Source organism: Heliangelus exortis, chromosome 1 (genome assembly GCF_036169615.1).
Source record: "Heliangelus exortis chromosome 1, bHelExo1.hap1, whole genome shotgun sequence".
Taxonomy (NCBI): Eukaryota; Metazoa; Chordata; class Aves; order Apodiformes; family Trochilidae; genus Heliangelus; species Heliangelus exortis.
Window position 1 is genome coordinate 108,606,611 of NC_092422.1, and position 23,311 is coordinate 108,629,921.

General features: G+C 39.4%; 1 long non-coding RNA gene across 1 annotated transcript in view; it reads left to right on the forward strand.

Moving 5' to 3' along the window:
- The first annotated feature begins 260 nt into the window (after positions 1-260).
- Positions 261-23,311, forward strand: part of LOC139795207 (uncharacterized) — a 33,821-nt gene continuing 10,770 nt past the window's right edge. Inside the window, exons 1-2 of the long non-coding RNA XR_011725429.1 lie at positions 261-339; positions 3,073-3,203. This is a non-coding gene — a long non-coding RNA (uncharacterized lncRNA). The remainder of the gene's footprint in view (positions 340-3,072; positions 3,204-23,311) is intronic.

Here is a 23,311-nt window from a genome sequence, read left to right on the forward strand (position 1 = left end):
AGTAGCAGCATTGGGCTCGTTTACTTGCCCCTTTCACACTCCATGAAGCATCAAAAAGTGAAGTGATCATGTCCTGATAGCATGATTATGTAAAAGGGATGATAAATAATCATAGCTTAGGTGGATGATCTGGTGAAGTATAGCAATACAGAAATTAAGAAAGGAAGAAAGGGACTTGTGCTTTAACTGAAGAAAATAACAAATGCTGATTTGCTCTTTAGCTAAATGCACCATCTTTTCATTTATTCTTTTTAAATAGGAAGAAGCAACTCTGTTGTCACATCAGATGATGAAATTACATTTTTTATTCCCTGCCTAGATCTCCCATCTGTTAGCAATGTAAGTACATTGTGATATTAAATAAATTCTTTCTAAAAAGCCCCTGAAACCTCTCTACAGGAACGCTGTCAGATAAAGTTCAATTTTTGATAATTTATCTAAGTAATCTACTGGGGAGAATTAAAAAAAAAAAAAAAAAAAAAAAAAAAAAGAGCAAAAGCGTACATTTTTATTCTTTTTTACATAAATAGCAGTCAAAAATTGTGCTGTTATTTTGAGGCTTGAGCACTTTACAATATGCCTTGGATTGGTTAAGACAAAGTTGGCAAGACCACCAGGTTGTAATCAGCACCATGAAGTTGAGCTGGAGGCTGGTCACTGCTGTTGAACTGCTGAAGGCAGCAGTCCTATTCCTTTTCCTCTATTTGGCTTTGGCAAGACTGCACCTGGACCACCATGCCCCAGTACCAAAGAGAGTTTGAAATACTGGACCTGTGAGAGTCTGCCCTCACTGATTTGAAATTGTCTCAAAAGAACAATTTTCAAGTGAGTAGCCCTGGCTAGGGTGGAGGACCTGGCCTGGCCAGAGCTGAGCAGGGGTTGACACCTGGGAAGAGATAAGAACTACTGGGTGGAGACTTCTCTTATCTGAGGGCCAGCCTGCAATGCTGGGTCATCCCTCCAGGCACGATTAAGCCACTTGATTGTGATTCCTTGATTGGAATGGAGCAGGGAGTAGCACCTGGCAGGAGATAAGAACTGATGAGTGGGTGGGGGGCTGCACCCTTCTGTGGAAGCTCCCCCCTGTAGGCAGCCTGTCTGCAATGGCTCTGATGCCAATGCCCCTACCTGCTGTGTCAGTCAGCTGCCCCTTGGGAACAAAAGGGACTCAGGGGTACATCTGGATGTCCAGGCTGTGGGGCCATCTCTTGACCCACCCCGGTCTGCATCGGGCCCTGTCCAGGATCGGCGCCATCTTGAAGAAACTCGTGGACAGCTGGGCCCTGGTGGTGACTCTATCTCTCTCTCCCTCTCTCTGTCCCTCTCATTCTTTCTTCCCACTTTTTTAACCACTTTCTCCACTTTTCTTTTTCATTCTTTCTTCCCACTTTCTTAACCTTGTTCTCCACTTTTTCGTACTTTCTTCCCACTTTCTTACCCTTTTTCTCCGCTTTTCTCACTCTCTTGTATCTTCTTTTCCTCTCTCCCTCTTTCACCTGGCTCTATATTTTTGCCTGTGTCCACTGTCAAATGAAACTCTGCTTGCACCCTGACTCTTCTACGGTTGGACTTTGTTTCACGGATCCAAAACAAAAATAAATTTTAATGTTACCTTGGACCATAACAGGACCCAGCCCAGCAGTGGGGCCACTGCACTGGTGAGGGTGGATGAAGAGATTTTGTGAGGAGAGGCTGCACGAGCTGGGCTTGATCAGCCTTGGAGAAGGGAAGGCTGGAGGGAGAGAGCTTTTTTTGCTTAGGAGGGGCATGGTGACAGAATGAGGAAATGGAAGCAATTGCCATGCAGGAAATTCCCATTTGGGACTGGGGAAAATAAATGTTCATAAAGAATTGGAGTAAGTTGGTCATAGAGGCTGAGGAAACTCCACCACTGGAGTTACACGAAGCTTGGCTGAGTAAGGTCCTGAGCAGCTTAATATGAAGTAGGGTCTGAGATCTTCAAAGTAGGTCATGCTCTTTTCAGGGCAGTAGACTAGATAACCTCCAAAGATCCCTGCCATCATTAACTATTCTACCTTCTTGTGAAAACTGACCACTCAGATAAGGAGATGTTTTCTCATGTTTGCAAGTAGGCAAGCTGAGGCATCAGTTAAACAGGCTGCCTAAGCCAATAAAGATATTTTGTGTCATCAGATTTCAGTAAATATTTACTTTAAGCTTCTCTTCTTCGTTGTTTGAAATGTGCCTTTATACATTCTTATAGAATATGTGTTTGTCTTAAGTGACTGTGACAAATTTTTTTTGTGCAGCCTACTGATCTATGGGTTATTGAACAATACTGAGTATACAGTGACTTGAGTGCTCTTTACAAAAAAACTATTTTTGGAAAACAGCTCTGGCAGATTTCCATTTACCACAACAAGGAGGTGGCCATGTCATGAAAGCTGTACAGTTTCATGGCATGTGTTTGCTTTCATGTTGGTCAGCTTCTGAGAGACATGTGCCATAGTATGATTTGTAGGTGCTGCTTAGTGCCTTCTACTACTTCATAAATATATGGAGGTCGTTTGCACCAGTTCAGTAAAATAGTAGATTCAAGTCTTCACATTTGTGTTTAAAGGCTTTTTAAAGCCCTTAGTAACTGTAATTGATGGTCACGTTGCCTGAATGTAAACTGATAATCATATTTCTTTGAGCCTTGAAGCTTTTGCCATGTTCCATACCTAATGTAGCAGTGGTAAATATTTCAAAATGTAAAGCTGTAACACTGTATTTGCAAGTCCTAAACCCCCTGAAATCTGTTAAAATCAGGACCAGGGGCTCCATGTATGAAGTCAGCCATTATCCATCTCCCCCTGCTTTTATTTTTAATTGAAAAATTATGATTCAAAGCAAACATGAAACATTCAAACTGTAGTATATTTAGTGAAAAGAAGCACGTTCTATTTGTGGCATTTAAATTATTCTTTAAAATACTAGAAAAGACTTTTGCTAAGTGCTTTTATATAGCAGAGCTGTAAATTCTTGTTTATCTGCTGTGCTGCAGTTTGTGTCTCTGCATTTCTCCTCTTGTTGTGATTACTGAAGAATGTTTTTTTCTTTATTTTTGAGAGCTCTACAGTGCTGGCATTTATCAAGAGAAGACACACAGCACAGCCTTGCACAAATAATGGCACTGGGCCAAGCAGAGATGAGGTGGTTGCCGGCACAACTCCATTGAACTCAAAGGAATTGCACCACGGGTGAGTGTCCCAATATTGGCTCAGGTTTTGTAGGACTTTAACATGACAATTTTCAGCAATGCATCAACTTTTTAAGGTAGCAAAGTCTGGTTTGCTTTTTCTCTGAATGCTGTGTTTAAGCTATTTCAAGCCAGAGATGAACAACTGCTCAGCGGAGTGAATGGGGTTTTGTTTCTGAACTTCTTTAGCATTTTCCATTTCCACTTAATTGTTGTGAGTGCTAAATAACTCAGTTTCATGAAATGAAATGACAGTAATATTGGAGTATCACATTTTTCAATAATAGGTATTTTTCTTAAAGTCAGGCTTCAGGGTCACAGAGTAAAGGAAGAAATCGTGGCATATCTTTGAAGTAAGTGGCCATACAGATATGTGTCAGGGCTTGAAGAAGTTGAGCACCCTCAAAAAAGCCCCCAAAATCCAGTGAGCAATATCAGATTTTATGCCAATATTTCTAAGCTTTGCTGGGGGAGTAAAGAAGTCTGAGCTCAATTATGATTTTGAGTAAAAATAATTTATAGAAAATACTGTGTAAAGAGAAAATTAGAATGCAATCCAATGCACAGTTCAAGCTTGTGCAACTTTTTGTGATATTTTTTATTTCATAAAGTAACTTTCCCCCCCCCTTCCCAACTGGTGAAAAAAAAAACAAAAAAACCCACACATTCTTGGAAGTAAGGTGTCATTTAAACCAAAGAACTGTCTACAAGCTTGTTATGGTATGAAAATTTTGTATTTCAATGACTGTAAATTTTAAATGCAACATTCTTGCTTATCAGTGAGCAAGAGTTACATATTAACCTGAAGAAGAATATCTACCCCTGAAGTGGAGCTCTAGCCAGTTCTTGTAGTGTAGTTAATCTAGTGATTTCAGGTCCTAGTAATTTGGGGTTGATAGAAGAAATTCATCTAACGATAGCATTGGAGAATTTGAGGGAAAATTTTCAAGGAAATGTTTTACCTCTTTAACATAAACAACAAAAAATATCATTTCCAGAGCTGCTTTTTTTTTTTTAAAAAAAGATGCAATTAGATAAGAAATACTTGTTTTCTTTATTGTTCTAGTAGTATAATTTTCTCAAACTTATGCTATGAATATAGTGGGTAGAGATTTTGAAAAAAGTTACTGTGAAAAAAGTTACTGAGCCCAAAACCTGCATCTCCATTTATGTAAAGAGGTGTAAAAAAAAAAAAGATGAAATAAAGGTGTTGGTCTAGCTGTGTTAGGAAAGCATGAAGGATTAGTCCTGGGAAAAATGTATCCCTGTACCTGTTCACTTCCATGAATCAAGTTATTTTCACCCTGTATACTCCCATTCTAAACAAAAGTCCTTGCAGCAGCCCATAGCATCACTCTGATGTGCAGGCTGTATATTGTATGGGTGTGAGCTCCTGGCGCCTCATACCAGTCTATGGCTCTACTCAGCTTCTTTGTAAGTCATAGCCTGGAGCTAATATTTGTTTTTATGTACAATTTGTTCCATTAGCTACTGCTAGCCAAACAAATCAGATTGCTGAAGAAACACGGGATCTGTAATTGTCTCTTCCTTAGAGGCATGTTTCAGTGCCAGCAGTTGGTGTGTAAAGCATGCTTTATACTTGGCTCCCAGATCTTCAGAGAACATGTGCTAGGGACAGCACAGACACCTTTCAACCACGGTGGCCATAGCTGTGACTCTCTCAGGGGTAAAAAGCAATGCTAGACAGATGACTAAGCAGAAATGTTCCATGTTGTGCAGTGTCAATTTTTAATGAGGTTTACTAAGTTAATTAATTTCTGAGTAATACAAATGTTTCCCTGGAAAATCAGCCTTGCCTTTATTAATGAGAAAATTACAGGAAAAATAAACTATATGAACTGCATATAAATTGTCTGTGACAAACTATAATATGCAAGATGTCTGAACAGAGCGAACTCCCCAGAGAAACTAGGTGGTCCTTTCTTTGACTGAAGCTACTGTTGCCAATCTGCTAAGCTAAATACAAATTTCACAGCTTGTTGCTTCTTGAATACATTCAACTGAGTTTATTGGTGTGCCAAGTACTTATTCAGAATACACTACACTGAATGTAACAACTAGATTTTCTGCCAAAATGGCTCCTGTCAAACCTCCCTCCTGCATTTAGCCAGCTACAAAAGCTGTTCCTTGCTAGTGTATTCCAGTACTTTCAGTGTTTTCCCTGAATTATTATAGTAAGAGCACTTCTTTCGTTGCTTTGTAACGTGAATGTTCAGTTCCCCAGTTTTCCAGAGGGGACAACAAGGCCTTTGCTGCCTTGGCAAAGAGAAATCTTAGAGAAGTTGCACAGGCTAATATATTTTGCTGCCTTCCTTTGCCTCTCTTCTTTAATATACTCATGTTTTTGTCAAACAATTAGTTAAAGCATATCCCTAAAATCTTTCCGGGGTAAAATCTTTCTTTCTGTTCCTGTTATATGTGCTGCTTCAGAGCAGCTTCCCCCTTGGACTCATCTGCACCTGCCTGTCTATCATCTCCCTGGAGAGTCTGGAATTATACTTGCAAATAGAATTGTCAACTTTTGTAAGGATTTGAACACAGTGACACGAATGTTAATTCTCTTGTTGCTCCTCAGCCTCAGGCTAAACAACATTAATTTTCCTTGAATCATTTCAGAGGAACATTTTGTCCAGGGCATAAAATTGGATTTGGTTACTCAGGGTTAAAACACTGAATACCTTTATTAATAACTTGCCAGAGTGAGATTACAGTGTGCAAAAGGAAACATATTTTGGGGGTTCTAGCATAAATGAGAAAAATGTGTAGCTCAGATAAGCCCTGTGAAACAAGGGCTCAGACTAGACTATAACTGTAAGGTCTTACAATTATATTAACCATTATGATGCAAATGTGAGTCAAGTGTACATTTTGGCAGCAGGGAGCAATCTGAAATCATATGCTTGTACTTTGCAAGGCTATATTTCTAAGCACCTTATTTAGGTGCCTATCTACAAAACTAAAACAGAAATGCACTGGCCTTCAAGTCATAAGCAGTTCCAATTAATCAATTTTTTACATATACGAAGTCATGGCCTACATTGCCAATATATGCAGTGTGGCAGGTCATTACAAGAAGAAACCTAGAAGTTTCTATTCCCTCTTGTCTGCTCATTTCAGTTTCATTTTTCCTCACAAATTGTGGAACTTGGCAGTGAGTCTTTCTCCAGCACATGCCTGTGTACATGTGTGTGGGGGAGGGAAAAGTCCCTTCCTGTGAGGCACAGTGATGCAGTTTCTTTACTGAAATAGACAGCAGAGGTTTGGCTCCACAATACAGCTTTGCCACCTTGAAGATGAAAACAGCTACCCTGGACACAGCTGAGGTGCTTGGGTGGATGGATGAGTGAGTGCATCCACATCAGTTCCCATCATCCCAAGAGGAATGTGATGATGCACTTGGATAGTGCCACAGTGCTCAAGGGGCTCTTCTGAAGAACTGAACTCATTCTCATCTCCTCCAGAGACTTCTGTTTTTTCCCTTGTGCTGGTACTAATGCTGGCCTGGCCCTTTGGAAGATAATTCAGGGAACTAAAGCAGCAGAAAATTAACCCTACAAAAAAGAAAGTAAATAGTCTTCTGCCTGATATATGTTTGAGTCTCTGAAAAAAAAAAAAAAAAAAAGAAAGATATTCCATCACAAGGAGAGGTTGCATTTAAATCCCCCCAGCTCTATTGTAAAAACTGGTTAAGTAATTTGAGATATAGTTATGGAGGTTTAGGCTAGCAAGTTCCAATGTGTTGGGTTCTCAGTCTATAAGAAAACATTAAGAGGGGCACAACCAGAATTGCTTTGGCTACAAGTAGTTAACTAGTTTGAGGGTTTGAGTCTGGAAGAAGCAAGCAAGACAGATTTTGTTAATTAGCAGTGTATAGCTGACTGGCCAACTGGTTGCTGCTTTTCTGCATCTTCCTCTCTCTCCTGCGTTCTAATAATTTTTAATTTCTTCAATTATTTTGCTTAGCCTTTTCTCCCATGTACCCGAAGGTGGCACACTCTCACACTTGAATGATAACTTTTTCAGTAATGAGACTTTGTTGGGACAGTCCTGAAAGCTCCCTGTGATACTTCTAAGCAAAAACCCACTGTCTTGAAACCTTTGTACTTAGAATGTTTTAATGGTGAAGCTATGAGACAGATTGCAAATTGTGGAGGAATTATAGACATTAGTTTCTAATGTAGAAAAGCAGTGTTATAGAAGATGGATATCAGGCTCCAAGTTTGCCTGGTTTTCCCCAGCTGCATTAGTTAGACTAATATGATGTTACCTTGCTGGTGGAACTCTCCACAAGTTTTGCAAACTGCTGCTTCATAACCTTTTCAAGAGCTGATGAACATCACTTCAGAACACCTTGCTGATGGTGAGTCAGACAAATTTACTGATGTGTGGCTATAGAGAACAGTTCTGCTTCAAGGAACTTCTTTTGTCTTCATATTTCAAATCAAGAAAAACCTTTTCACAAATAAGATAACTCAACATTTGATTTCACAGTTAACTATAATTTAGCCTATTCTGGGAAAATATTATCAGAGGCATTCAGTAAAGAGGAAGGGGAAGATATTGCAAGCTCAGGCATTCAGTTTTGCAAGCACAGAGGTGGGAGTCACCTCCTTGCCAGTGGAACTGTCTTGGAGCTTTCAGCCTTCTCTTAGAATCAGCGTTACTTACTACCCTGAAATAGAAGAGAGGTTAATCGGTTCTTTCAAGGTATGTTCTAAGAGGATTGTTTTATCTCCTTCAGAAAAAGTTCAGTGAGTTAATTAGAGACCACCAGGAATGAAAACAGCACTAGAAGCTCACTGCTCTTTGCCTGCAACAATAAAATCAGTTAAGCCACTGCACATGTAATCAGAGAGTTACAAAGACCTTTCCCACACTGGGAATACACGTTCTTCTAGCTTAGCTTATGACAGAACAACAGTGTTGCTGGCTCAGCTCCACAGTTTGCCCCAACCATTGATATACAGAGATTTTGTCTGAGTTGTTTTACATATGCATTTTGAAACACTGACACAGGGCTCAGCAGTGGACACACAGGCCATGTGTCACACAAGAAGTATGCACAGCATATCAGTTTTTTTCATCTGTAACTTCTTTAGTCCCATCTGTGTTTTCTGTAGGCTTTCTTCTGTGCAAGGTATCAACAGTTTGGAAGAGGTATTCACATATTAATTCATGCACATAATGCATACACACATATTAATATCAATATACAGATGCACAAAAACCCCCCACATGCAAAAGTTACTAGCAGGTATGAAGCTTGAACTTTTTTTCTTATTTTTTTTTTAAATTTTATATAAAGAGTAATTTACATTGGAAACTGCATCACTGTAGTTTTCGTTTCCAAAGCACTTGGCGTGAGTTTTTGGTTGGGTGTGGAAACTATTACTGTCTATTATTTTCCTTTTTACATTTCATTTCCACCTCCCACACTTAATTGGTCCCAAGAGACTTGGGTTGCCATCTTCTGCAATGCAATTTTATTGGACAGTTTCTTCATGTGTCCATCCGCATTGTCAGGTCCATCTTTGAATTTTAGAGCTTACTACTGGCTGATTAAAATGTGTGTACTTTAATACAGATAAGCTTATGTTGCCAGGTCTTGTCTCTTTCATCTGGTTTGTTTCTCTGGGTATTTTCTTCTCCCCATGTTGTCCTTTCTATTCAAGACTATAAGTGTATGTATGTGTCAAAGAAGGAGCACACAACGAGTCATGCTCCATCACAGAGAAGGAGGCTACTGTTCTTGCATGTCTTGCATGCTTTTCCTTTGACAAGTTATCAGATTTTCGTGATGTCTGCATTTGTTCCTTGCAATGCAGATTTCCACTGGCTGATTAATGAGATTTTGAATGACAGTATCTCTGCATCCAAAAGCATCAGATGAAACTATTTACAGTATTTTAATCAGTATTACGTAGATCAGGAAATAAGGGAGTGGAGGAAGGTGTTCTTTCTCATACATGCATAATTAATCTCATTTTGTCTGGGGATGTATTATGCTTATGGGGATGTTTATGCTTAGATCTTCATATTCTTCCCTGCACTTGTTTCACTAATCTTAAGAATAGGTAACAGAGACTGGCTCGTTGTGTCTTGCCTGTGTAACTCATCCAGTGATAACCTTTGAAATGTCATGGTGGATTGTACTCTGAAAGCTAGTCACAGATAATGGAAATACTTGGAGATGTTGCTGTTCACTAGAGCAAGAATAAGCTTTTTGGAAAACATTAAGCTTTTTCTTTCCCTCCTCTCCTTTTCACTTGTTTCTTTCTTTCGCCCCCCAATGATTTTCTCCATAACAAGAAACAATAATCTGCACTGGGAATTCCACATCAGTTACAGAATTCAGGCTGAACTGAAGCTGGTGTCATGCTTTGTGTGTTCCTTGAGTCAAAGCTCTGCAGACTGAAAATAGATTTCTCTTAACCATATTAGCTCTGTCACTCCCCACAGTAACAATAAATAGGAGCAAGTAAATAAACTCACCAATGCTTCTTCATCCTTTGACTCCCAGTTTGGTGAGGTATTGCAAACCTGAATGAAAAGCAAAACATTTTATCAAGGTTGTCTGTCTGTCAGCCTCTGATTAATATGTCTTCTTGTGAAAAAGGAGGGAACTGTTAAGATTCTCACACATTTACTAGTTCCCTTTTTTTTAGCCCGAGAAAGTAGGTTTACCAGTGTGCCTGTACCTGGGCTCTAGGCTGGAGCAGAAAAGGGTTACTGTCATCTTGGGGCAAAATGTACTCTTTGCCAAAACTTTGGATAATTTGGGTGTAATTACTCTGGTGCAGGAAGGTTAAGATGGGTCTCCAGGGAAAATATTTCCCCAGGGTAGCCAGAAACCAGCTGCTACGTGGTCATTTTGACCAAATAATTCATTTGGGCTTTCAGACAATTTTAAGAATTATGCTTATTCGCTATTTAAATGGCTTTTTTTTTTTTTTTTTTTTTTTTTTTTTTTTTTTGTATGGAGGATACATATTTTTACTACATGAAAATTGAACAAGAGCAAAAAAGAAATGACCTCATAAAGCATTTTCTGAGCATGAGATTTTTCAGGAGTCAACAAATAAATTTTAAATAAAGAGTACCCGCCTGAAGCAGGAGCCTTAGAATACTGAGGTGCTAGAGCCAGGAGAGAGTGAAAACTCCCTTATGCTCAGAAGGCAGATAATTTACCAGTGGGAAGGAATATAGGATGGGCAGTTTATCCTACTGAATGAAATCTTTTATTTCTTTTTTCCCTTCCTGGAAATGGAGACAAATGTGGAAAAGAAGGAAACAAATCCTTTGTGTCTGAGAGAGAGAGCTCCCAGGATCAAGTGTCCCCCTGAATGAGCCATTACATGTGCTTATGAAACCATATTTTTATATCATGGGGTGCAAATGAACTCAGCAACTCAGCTGTTAGTATGTCAGGGCTTTATAATATGCTTTATGTAATTCCCAGTAAAATCACATATTTTTTTCCTCTGTATGTGCACATATTTGTGTAAGTATCAAAATCTCATTCTCCTGCTCTTGCAGTCAATATCAGTTGTAGCTTTGTCATTTGCTTTCAGGAGGAGAGGGCAAATTCCTTTTTGTTGCTGGGAAGTGCTTCTTCCCATGAGGTGAGACCTTATGCAACACTCGGTACTCCTGTGAAGGAAGAAGTGTCCCCCAAATCACAGTTTATCAAAGGAAATTGAAAGAAACTGGCTTTGTAAGGTTATTGTATTTTCTACATCCCACAGTGGATCTTGATGTCTTTTCTGCTCTAATATCATGTTACTAAAGGGCACACATGAGACAGCAGGTCAGATTGGAAGAAATTCGCCATTTAGATCTGAAAAGAGCCTTCAGCTACAATGGGGTCAGTGCTTCAAAAAATAAGACGAAACATTTTTTATAACAACTCTGAATAGGATTTATCATTTCTTTGTAATTCAAACTAGAAAAAGCCCAAAAACAAGGGATGGAAAGGGGAATAAAAGAACACATGAGGGGAAAAGAGGCATCAGGAAAGCAACAAAGGACACAGTGGTGAAATAGTGTTGCATACAAAAATAAACATGCTTCTCTGCTGTAAATATACCACAAACAAGCCACAACACAAAAGCAGCTCACCTTTAATGAGAAAGGCTGCAGTGGGGGAGCTGTGCATGATAACAGTGTGATGGGATGTGTAAAGATCCAAAGACTGAGGAGATTACTGCTTATTCTTAAGCTTTCTATTACTTTCCCTGTTGGCATGGCACTGTCAGAATATTGATCTGAAATAGCTTATTTCCCCATTATTTATATGTTTCAGCAGCAAAGAGTTTTGTTTTACCATTCATAAGAGGTTTTTATAGTGTGGTTTCTCTAGGACTTGTGCAGTCCCACACCGGTAATGTCATTCATTAAGAGCATCCCCAGCTTTTGGGAGCAACATCTGACTCTTCAAGGCTGTAGGAGGTTATGTACTGAACCATGCAATACATGGGAGTGAAGGAAATAGTCCTGTGTGCCTTATTCCCTCTCCACAGGTCTACCAGAATCAGGCGGGCAAGCTGGAGGGATTCTTTGACCTTTTCTGTGCCTCATTTTCTGTATTAGTTAAGTACTTCCCTTAAGGCTAAAATTATTTTTAAGCCCTCAGGTAGTAAATGTAACTTATTCACATTCTAAACATAATTGAAGGCCATATTCAGCACCATTGTAAAAAAACAAGCCCCCGAATGACCTTTCTCAAATTGCAAAGCCATTGTCTCTAGATTGACCCCAGCAAGGGGCTGTAGTATTTTCCAGAAGTTTGTCCAATCTGTTGATAGAAGCCTGGGATGCTGAGTGGTCTCTGAAAGATGCTTCATGCAGCCATTTAATACTGATGTTAGGGGCAAGATGCTTAAAAATGCGTGGCAGATGGCTCACAGCGATGATGCGAGAGGATTTATCCTCCAAGAGACAGCATTTTATTCCAGTTCTTTTGCTGGTGACTCTTGTCATGTTAAGCAAGACAGGAAAAGCCAGAGCAGAATGAGATATGATCTTTCCCATGAATATTTCCAAACATGCTTACAATGGTTTTTGTTTCGAAAATTAATTATTAGGTTTTGTGATGTAAAAGGGGGGGGGGATTTTTTTTCCATTTATATTGGGAATAGTAAGCATTAATTTTATTTTTTTTACTCTTCAATGCTGGCTTTTTAGTTCCTTTAAAAAAATCAGGTACTTGGGCTTTTCCTAGAACCTAATGAACTAAAATATGCAAATATATATGTAGAAATTTATATAAGCATACATAGGGGTGTGAATATATGCAGATATAAGAATTTCTTAAAAACAACTGAGGAAGTACCCAAGTCCAGCCTCTCCCTTCTGAGAGATTCTGAAATGTTAAGGCCTGATTTATCAGGTGTGATAACCTTGCCTTGTTGTATATGAGGTTTGCCTCCATCAGTGTCTCCTGTGACCTTTGATTAAGAATGTTACAAGAGTTCAGATGAGAAGAAGAAATGTGAGAAATCAAGTGGATAAATTGGAGAGGGCTCCTGCGCACCATGACACATTAATACTGTCTCACTCAAATATCAAAAGACGGTACCTATAAAAGCAGAACTGTGCAAACAGTCTTTCTGGTGACATGATTCTTCTTCAGCTTAAATTTTCAGCTGAGAGTAACAATTTTTCCTTCTGAGGACTCTGGTGACAAAGAACAATTGCCCTCTGTGGAGGATGAACTTTCCACCTCACCTTAAAAGCATTTTAATAGATCATACTGAAAAGTCCTTTTTGACAGACCCAGCATAGAGTCCAGAGAGCAAATAAAGTTTTTGCCCTTTGCATTATTTTGTTGCTCATTATTAATATTAAGAAAAAAGATAGGTGCTCTCTCTGCAGTGTAGCTTTCCATGCAAGTGCCTGAGTGGTCCCTTCATTCTTTTCCTGAAGCAGCTGTCCCATGGGGTGGATGCAGTCACTCCTGTTTTACAGCTAAGACACCGTATGGAGTCAACAGTTTCCACATATTTCAGGTTAGCAAAGTTCAGACACTTAAAAAATGACTTCTCGGAGTGTTTTACTTGTGTAGTACCATGTTTACTCTGAGTAGATTCATCCTAAACGTCAGCAGGACTTGGACATTCTCAGAAGTCTTAAAAATCAAACCTGAGCTATCTGGACAATGGACCACCTGAAATGTAGGAAGAACTGATGAAAAGTTATGCTTTAGGCAACTTGTTCACCATCACAGAGAAACCCTTGTTAGTAGATCTGTGGAGCTGCAATATAACAAGGCAATCCATGATGCTGGATGCTGGTCCTTCTGTTGTCTGGGAGCACACCCAAACCAACACACTGTTCAAGGGTGATGTCCTACCCTGATGTAAAGTCATATGGAGCAATCAGACTGATTCACCTGTTTGTTGATATCCACATCTTCCTAAATCAGAAACATAATGAACAAAATTTAACAAACTAGTCATGGTTTCACGTGGGATTCTGAAAAACAAAAGGCAAATGCCAGTTTACAATGTCTTTATTAAACTGCAATATATTACTTCAAAGTGAAATAGAAAATCTGAGTGCCACTTAAACAACAGGACAAAAAATGTTGAGTTTAGGACTGAAAGGTGTAAAACAAGTAAAATCCACCTGGAGTTAATGTGATTCTTTTTGATGTTAAAGCTGAAATGTTCAAAACAAGTGCAAATTTCGCCACTCAAAAGACCTGGGAAATGGATCTCTACGAGAACCTAAACAACCCGAACTGTCTAGGTTAGCACAAATGGCATACGAATGAGAACTTCAAAAAAGCTGTGTATCCTGTGCAGTTCAAATACACAGAAAGCATAGCAAGATACATGGGTTGAGGCTTGAAGCTGGATTAGAGAAATGGGAAAAAGGCATGCATTTCTTTTTTTTTTTAATTTATTCTTTTCACTCATGGTCCCAGGTCGTTTCACATTCCTTTGATATTCCCTGTGAAATGCAGTCTTTCTTGGGTCAAGAACAGGACTCTCCGAATTTCAAGAAAGAACTTCATTTTACTGGAATTGTTAGCACACACATTCACTAGGAAAGGCACTTCCTAGGCAGAATATTTGCCACTTGGTAGTTACACTGGGAGTAGATTTTACCCTGTTAGCAAACAACTAATTAAACACTGAAGGCAACATCCAGTGGTCTCTGACAGACATTTGCCAAAAGGGCTGTTTTTCATAGCAGAAGATGGGTTTTAGTCTTGCCTATAGCCAAGGGAGGCTGCGTGCTGCCAAAGCTTCTGCAGGGGTGGGAAAGGTGGGTGATACTACCCCGTACCTGGATGATGTCCCTCCAGTAGGGTCTGTGGCTAAAGCTTGCTGAGTCAACACCAAAGACCTGGTGGGAGAGAAGGAGAAGGAGTCCATGCTGAGGTGTGTTCATGGGTTTTCTTAGGTGAGTTTTGGTGATGGAGCAATAAAAAGCAGCACAGAGTCAGGAACAGTAACATCTGAAAACAGCAGAGTTATTGTGGGGGGAACAGCGAAGATCTACTCATGGTTTGGCCCATCAGCATCAGGAGAGTGAAAATAGGGAACAATAAAGGAAAAATAGATCTGGTCCAAGCCTTTTGTGGCAAACTATGATACGTCCAAATGCGGAAAAACGTGTTTTAATAAAAATGCAATGTTTTTGAAAACTTTGGAACAATCTTTTTAACACGGTGTTAATGCTTAACTATTTTCTACTTAGGTCCAGCTAGGCTATTAAGCTTCCATCTTCTAATTCTGATAGGGAGAAATTGCCTAAATTATTATGAAGTGTACCCCAGAAGCAGATTGTGAGGCTATGTCTTCATATATAAGGCAATAATTTAAGATGCTAGATTTACATTACCTCAGCACTTGAGAGCATTAAAATCTGCAATAATATGAGGGGTTGCCAATGAAAAAAATTCATCAGTTTTATACACTGATATTGTACAAGTTTGCAAACCTGTATGTACCTTGTGTGTGATGTCTCTCCATCCAATTCTAATTGAGGAGCTTTGAATGTTTCACCTGACCAATCCCAAACCACAGGAAGCTGAAGTATTTGTAGGTTCCTAATTTGTAGGAAACTGGAAAAACAGACAAGGTGTTGATAGTTTTCATGAATGGTCACCATACATACAGAATAATTCTCAGCCTCCAGAAAATGTTTTATCATCTCGAAATCAGTATTTAATTCCTAAAATTAAGACTCTTTTTATATCTTTTTAATGTAGTTTGGATTTCTACTTCACTACCCACCCTTCAATAGTAAGGATAGCTGTGAAATTCTCCTTGGTTACTTCTTCCCCAGCAGACTTGGAACTGCTTTGGACAATCTGAAGGAAATCTTTTACCTAGCCAGGTCTTTGACTTTCTTTCACTGATGTGTTTCCTGGGAGACCACTCTGCCTTAAGAGTTTCAGGAAGTAAAGTAATTAAGGAACATAATAATAGAGGGGAAAAAGCCAAAAACCAGGCTGCCCTTTGACTCTATACCCCAAAATACTCTATTACTCTATATTTCAAATAGTTATTTGAAAGCAATGCCTTCTGTAAGCCTGAATACTGAGTACTACATGGGAGAGAGTCCAATCAGATGAGAAAGCTTCTTTGGACATCTGATTGAGAGGAAGACAGATGCTGAGGTTGAGCAGGCCTAGAATTTTTGTTTTCCTTACAGTTTTGTTAGTTGTAATAATTATTTCTAAAACAAAAAGGGCAAGAGAACAAAGACATGAGGGAAATAGCCAGACAGATTGGCTAGCAGAGGAAGGAGGAGCAGAGTGTGAAGGGCAGCCAGCAGCAAGGAGCAGGGTGGGAGTGGAAGGAATGGGGAGCAGTTCACCTGCAGGGCCAGCAGCTCTTGGAGCTGCACCCTGCTGCCTTGCAAATCCTGCCAGCTCTGCAGGAAGGAGGGTATCACTGTGGGACACTGTCACTGGGGGAGAAGATGAGCAACAGCCTCCTGCCTCAGCCATTGCTTCACCGGAAAAAAAAAAAAAAAAAAAGACATCTTGAAATAATTTTGAAAATGAGGTGCTACTGCTTGGTCATACACCTTACTTGAATCTTTCCACTTTTCTTAAAATCGTGATTCTTAGGTATAAATTGATTGATGTCTACAAGCAGCTAAAATGAGCTGATTAAGCAGCAGAAAGCTCAGTGTAGTTTTCATCTGTTTCTAGGTGAAACTGGGATTCACATTATATATTGAGCCCTTTCCAATAGAACCTAATCCTTGATATTGTTGTTAATTCCTGGAAGCATGGCTTTGCTCCTGTCCTAAAAGTAGTTACTAAATTTAAGGCTAGATAGGAAGCTAAGAGGAGGGCTGTACCCTGTGGCTCTGTACTATCACACTTACTTGCACTACATAGAAATTTAGCAGGTTACAATAGAAATACCTTATTGACCCTTCATCAAAAGCCTTCCTGCATTGGGTCTTGCTGAGTGGGCAAAGATCTGAGCTGGTGTTGTTTCTTAGTTCAAACCAGTTTTTAAGAGTTCCTCTGGCAATCATATTTTTACTGCTGGATAAACTGAGGCATAAATCTGGAAAACCTTTTACACAAGAGGTCATTTTCTCCCTGTTAGAAAAGATTAGTTGATAGAATATGATGCTCTCCCAGCAGGTACTTTTAGAGGGCAATACCTACATCTTCCCAGGAGGCATAAAATGCCATGTTAGAACACAGTTACCTGAAAGTTTAGGCTAAGGAAGGGGAAAATATTCACAAAGCACCTTTTTAGATGCTACATTGGCGCTTGCTGAAAAGCCTGCCCTGCAGGGCTGGTATTTGAGAGAGATGCTTCATTTATTGGGTTTAGTTGGTTTGGGGGTTTTTTTGGTTTGGTTTGGAATTATTTTTTTTGGGGGGGGGGGAAGGGAGGAGGGGCAGGTTGTTGTTTTGGTTTGCTTTTTTTTTTTTTGTCTTGTTTTAAACTTGTTTTAAAAAACTCTTTTTTAAGAACTCTGTTTTAAACCACAGTCTTGTTTTAAACTCTGCCACCCAAATCTCTCTTGCTCTTTTGCTTTGGTTCTCTGTATTTCAATATGCTCCAGTGCCTCTTAAGTAGGTTATCAGGCAGAATTTTTTTCTTTGGCTTGTATTTGGTAAGGGCTTGGGAAGTTTCTCTTATTTCTTTGTTGTCCAAAAAAAGGTGGTGAATCTGAAGCACTCTGCAGTGCAAGTCTTGCTTTACTTCAAGAGCAAGAGCAGCTTGAGAGTAAAAATAACATTGGAAAGAAATAAACAAGTAGGTAACATCCCCAGTAGGTACACATCTGTCTGCACTAGTCAGTGCTACTGTTGCCTCCACTCCCCTGGGGCATTTTGCACCTACCATTAATGCAAAAGCTGCCAGCTCTGCCAACCTGACATGTGCTCTTGTGGTAAACATTGAGAATGTGTGAGGATAATAGGAGGTTGTTTTCCTGGTAACTCAACATGTACAAATACTAAATTAGCGGTCATTTATTTGCTAGCATTAATTTGGTTTAAACAAGTGGCTTCATGCCTTCTGATATATGTCTCAAGCAATATTTCTGCAATGCTAATGCCTTCATGTATGGATTTGGCATTCTGATTTCAGCAGTAGTTAAAAATGTGTTTTTACTTGTTCTGTTTATTTTATGCTCTTATGTTTCATTTACGTATATGGGTTTTTTATAATTTTATTTCACACTGGGAAATACTTCAAGTCTACAGGACTGCATGGCTAATAAGCAAGCTTCATAAAAATGAAGTGAAACATATTGGTCTTTTCTGCAGGTTTATGTGGGTTTTATTAGTAACGCTAGTTCTAATGCTATCATTAAGATACATGCATGCATATGTTGAATATAAACCAGGTGTATGGGACAGGACTTTGGAAAGCATTTGGCATTTGTTCAATTGTTTGCATTTATATGAATGGCAAAGCTTTTGGCTTCCATTGGAGCATAGTTTGGCTGCTGTTAGGTGCTTTTTTTAATCCTTTGAAAGAGAATGGAACCAATTTCATGCTAGCTATTCTGAAATGCATCAAAATGGGAAGTCTTTAGGGCCTTTTCAGTCCTTGACCTCCTTGCTGAGAGCACCAATTTCTGCCAGGCATTTATGTGCCTGCCTGTCTCTTTGGAACTGCTCTGAAATCAGCAATGTATTAATGGAGAAAAATCATCATTATTTTACAGAACTTTACACTTTATATGTGTACAGTGCAGGAAAACAAGACTTCTGTTCTGAAGAACTCACAGCCTAAGCAGATGCAATGACAGCAAGTGGAGATGACAAAGTAAAATGCCAAAGCTAAGCAACAAAGAAGGAAAATGGGATAGCAGTGTTTTACTAAGCTGGTGAAAATATGGACGTGTCAAATCGCTCTTCTTATTTAATGGGAAACCTGCATACATGTTTGACATCCATCATAGGCTGCTTTTCAGGAGATTGATGGAGAAAAAGTCACAGCAGCAAGGTGCAGCCAAAGAGGGATGGATGAGTAAGGGTAAATCCATGAGTGTTTGCAGGACAGGTAAGTTGAGCATGATAAGCAGCGGGGAAGAAAACCAGGGGCTATGCTCTAAGGCAAGAATCGGGACAGCCATACAAAACTTTGGGGTGAAGAGACTGGTGCTGCAAAACCTGACACACTGAGAATGGCCCAATTGATTGTTACCCAGTTATTTCTTTCATACCTCCACTGCAGCTACTTCTACAGTATTTGTTGTCTGGTTTAACGTTTCTCCAAAGCAGCTGTTGCTGTCACCAAATAGATAAAACAGTTGAGGTCAGAAAACATTCCCAGGGAAGCTTTGCTTGTGATTATTTTTTTTGCTGCAGCAAATGAGCATTTCCTAAAAAAACCTTTTTAGGTGTCTAGATATTAATGTGACATGGTGACATCTGACCACCCTTTGCCTTCTATGATTGTGGCACTGATGTCACTGGCATGTTTTTACTAAGTATCAGCTCTGGTTGAGGAGCCCAAGCTGTCTGAGTGGACACCTGTTGGCCAGGAAATTTGTTGCCCTGGCTTCTGAAAAGGACAAACTGAAAAATGTGGTGCATGGCTCATGGCTCCCAGCTCTTGCCTGAATATTAAGAGCTAGCCATTTAGAGTGTTGTGACTACTTACAGATTGGCATGCTCTGTGTTTTGTTAGTGCAATATTTTCTGTTACAGTACCTACGGGCTTCATCCTTTAACCTGCATATTCCCAGGACACTCTCCTTAAGCAAAAAACCTGTACCATTCTACATATGGGAAATTAATGTACACAAAAAAACCCCAAAAGTCTGCCTAGAATCACACAGGAAATCTGCTATCAAGCATGGCATTGAAAACACATCACTGGAAGTGCAGTGACCAGATGTGGAAGGCAGCTTAATTTAAAGATACCTACGTGAAGTATCTTCTTGCAAGCTACTCTTGATTGCTACTGGACTCAGCTTCTTAAGCTGAATCATTCTGTTTGGGGAGGCCAGAATAGTAGAATTAATTATTTTGCACATTCAGATTAACTTAGGCACTACTGACAGCTCTCCTTGTATTTTCAGTACCTAACATTATACAGATGGATATGGCAAAAGAGTTTAAAAGTTTTTTATGCATTCCAGTGCAGCACATTTTACACCAACTTGCTTGAAAGTATTGTTTGCTTCACAATTTGTAAGTAAAGTCTCCAGCTTCCTATTAAAAGCTGGCAATGCAGAAATACATTTGCTGGTCTGGCATCTAGAAATATTTACCTTGATTAAAATTTTTGCCAAGCTTCATTTTCAAGGGGGTAAAACTCACAGTTTCTGACTAAATTGTGACAGTTTTCACTTTTGCATTGTCAATCTGTTAATCAGTTTTCACTTTGGGAGTGTAAAGTTGGGTATATAAACTTCTGAGTAAAAAAATGTTCAGAGACTTTGGGAATATGATACCTTAACTACAAAAATTTTCATTTTGAAGAAGTCTGCTTATCATAAGCTTCCTGGCCAAGTTTACTTCCAATACACATTTATCTAGCCCTAGAAACATTTCTGAGACAAGAAATTTTCTTTGATGCTTCTTTCAATTTAACAGTGATGTCTTCCAGCAAAACAATTTCCAAAAAAGGGCCAAAACTGTAGCATGAGTCTGGAAATTTCTTTAGTTGGTCAGATGTGATAGCAGTGTCTCTGACTCAGGGGAGTATTTTGTGGAAGTGACTTACATGTGCTGGTTTATTCCAAACTTAATAAAGTACCTAGCCAAGCATTACACACTGTGAAAAACCATTCCAAACACTACCAGACTTACCATCTTGAATGAAAAAGAAGAGACTGTGACAGGCTGTAATATACAGCTGCTCATGTCCTGATTTAGCAAAGCAGTACCTTCTCTACTCCCATCACAGCAATATTAACCCTGGGAAGGACCATTCTTCCACTGCAGACATATCAGTACTGCATAAAATCCATCTGGAAAAATATGCCCTTATCAGAATAAAGCCTTCTAATACAAATTAAATTTTAATAGGCCCCTAATTTTTTTAAGGAGACCAGATCAAGCTTTTGCCCTTTTATTATAGTAGTAACTCCAATTACGAGAGCTGTAATTAAAGGCATTTCAGTGGCCCGGGTAGCACTCATATAGTAGATTATCTGGACCTTTTACTAATGGACTGGGAGCAAAATAACTTCCTAAGGTATTTCTCATCTCCCTCCCAACATGAGAAAACTTTGCTCTCAATCAAAGTGGTGCCCCTGGTGTTTATTAAATCTTTAGCATCATATATGCCCACACATCCTGGAATTGCAGGGTCAGTATCCATCTTCATGTGAGGAGAGGAAACAGCAGGTGAGTTTTAACAATGTGAGGTCTTGCCTTTCAAACAGCTTGCACAATGCTACTGTTGATTCAAATGGAGTTGCTGCCAAAGTTTGGTGCAGTGAAAGGTGCTCGCTAAGGTCACTCTTATGAAATGTGGAGAACCCTGTAACAGCATGCAGAGATGAGTCTGGGTATCCTTGATATTGTGCCTGGAAAAAAATTGACAGAAGGTAGAAGTATGACATTATTTCATTGCTGGGCAATGAGTTGCACATGGTGGAGGAAAAGCCTCCATTTACCTTTTGGGGTTGTGGTCCTGATTGTGGTAGATTAATGGTTATTTTTTAAAAATATAAATTGCACTTATTTATTATATTGCATTATCCTGTTCAATTTCTCAGTTATTTTTTATTCAAAATTTGGTTCCAACAGACTAAGGGTTTTCCTACTGTATTATCTTTCCTTGAATGTAGTTTTTGAGTACTGCCATATGACTATTCAGACCATCTTTTCATGAAGACCAAATCACTTTGCATAATCTTATTTATCCAATTCTCTGCCAAAATCATGCTGGTATCTCACATGTTCTCTACTTGTAGTAAACTGTCATACTTGCAGAGAGGAATCACCAGAAAACCATCTTGGTGAACCCATGCTGCCAACTCGGTAGCTGATGTGCTTGAGACAAGCATTTCTGTGGTTTCACCAAAACTGACAAGAATTGTGTGAGTGCTAAAGCAGCAAATCTTTTTTAAAGATTTGTTTCTGTTGTGATTTAGATGGTAATTTTATTTTCCCTGCAGCCATCGTAGAAGTGAGATCTTTGCCACAGAAAGCCCCTCATCTGTCAGGTCTTGGAGTACACAATGTTAGAAGTGGAAGATCCAAAGTTCCTGGGATAAAGCTCCCTCACAGATCCCTCTGTCCTGTCTGTGCAGGTGTCTTGTCAGATTCCCTTAGTAACCATTAGTAGCCATCCCTTAGTAACCTTTTAAGATTAGTCTTTCACTAAATTAGAGCAATGCTTAAAAAAATTAAGCAGCTTCTTCCAGCTCTTCATAAGGTTGGCTACAGTATAGTTAATGGGAAAAATATTTGGCACTTTGAGGCTTCAAGACTCAGGGCAGAAGTGGGTTTAATTCTCCTTAAATCATATTGATTCTTTCATCATGTTCAGTTTGGATTGATCTGTTTGGAATGAAGGCTTGGCACCAAAGACAATTTAAAAATGTCAGAGTACCACTGAAAAAAAGAGTGACAAAATGCACCTAGAGAAAACTGCCATCAGTATTGAAAAAATACTGCCTTTCTTTTTTACACTGACCAGGGATTTTTTGTTTTTATATAAACTGTTTATCTGTATTTGTTCCTCTAAGCATGTTGCATGCTCCTGCTAGAACTGCTGAGCAGCAGTGGGGAAAAATTCCCAGTTACCACCAAGAGCAAGGATTTTGTGGCAGCTGCTGAAAGATCACTCTAATACAGATACAAAGAAACTGAATCACTCCCCTTATTGGAGAAAGGAACCCTCAATATGTTCCACTCATGACCTACAGCAATCTGACAGGGCTGGAATGGTGCACTCTGCTAGAGAAAGCTACAATAGTTTCTTTTCAAAGGTTGTCTCTTTGGCAACATTGGGTTTACACTGCCAAGTTACTGGGTTTTGTGGGCTGTGGTGACTGCCTTGATATTTCTCTCTGGCTCTTTGGGAGAAAGGGATTAGTTTTAGTCTTTTGCAAAGGCCTTTCTTCTTCTCTCCCTTTCTTTACCAACACACACCCAGTCACAAAGTGTGGTGTTTTTTTTACATGCCTCTGTAAATAGAGCTGATTGCTGTTAACTTCCTGACGTTTCTGAAGTGATCATGAAATCTTAAGGTGTATTTGCATGGAAGAGTGACTAAGTGTGGCTTCAGCCTTTCTCCTGTGGAGTCCTGACTTCCCACTGCTTTGAATCAGGAGTGGCATACATACCTCTAATGGTTAGAAGAGAAATTCCTTGATGAGGCATTGCCTGAGGAACTGTGCCAGTGAAACAGGTAACGAATGTAAAGAGCCAGTGAAGAATGCAGACTGAGGTGAGAATCAGGGGTAATTTCAGTAGGGGGGTGTAGATGGGTCTAGAAGGACATTTGCAGACTTCGTGCATAACTATTTGAGCAAAACCAAGGGGGAAACAAAAAACAAACAAAACCCAAAAGCACAAGAAAACAAAAGTAAGGAAAAAAGGGAATGGCGGAAGCCAAGAGTTGACTTTGGGATGTATAAGAATTCTTTCAGTAGCAGACATCAGCAGGCAAACCAAAGACATCACCC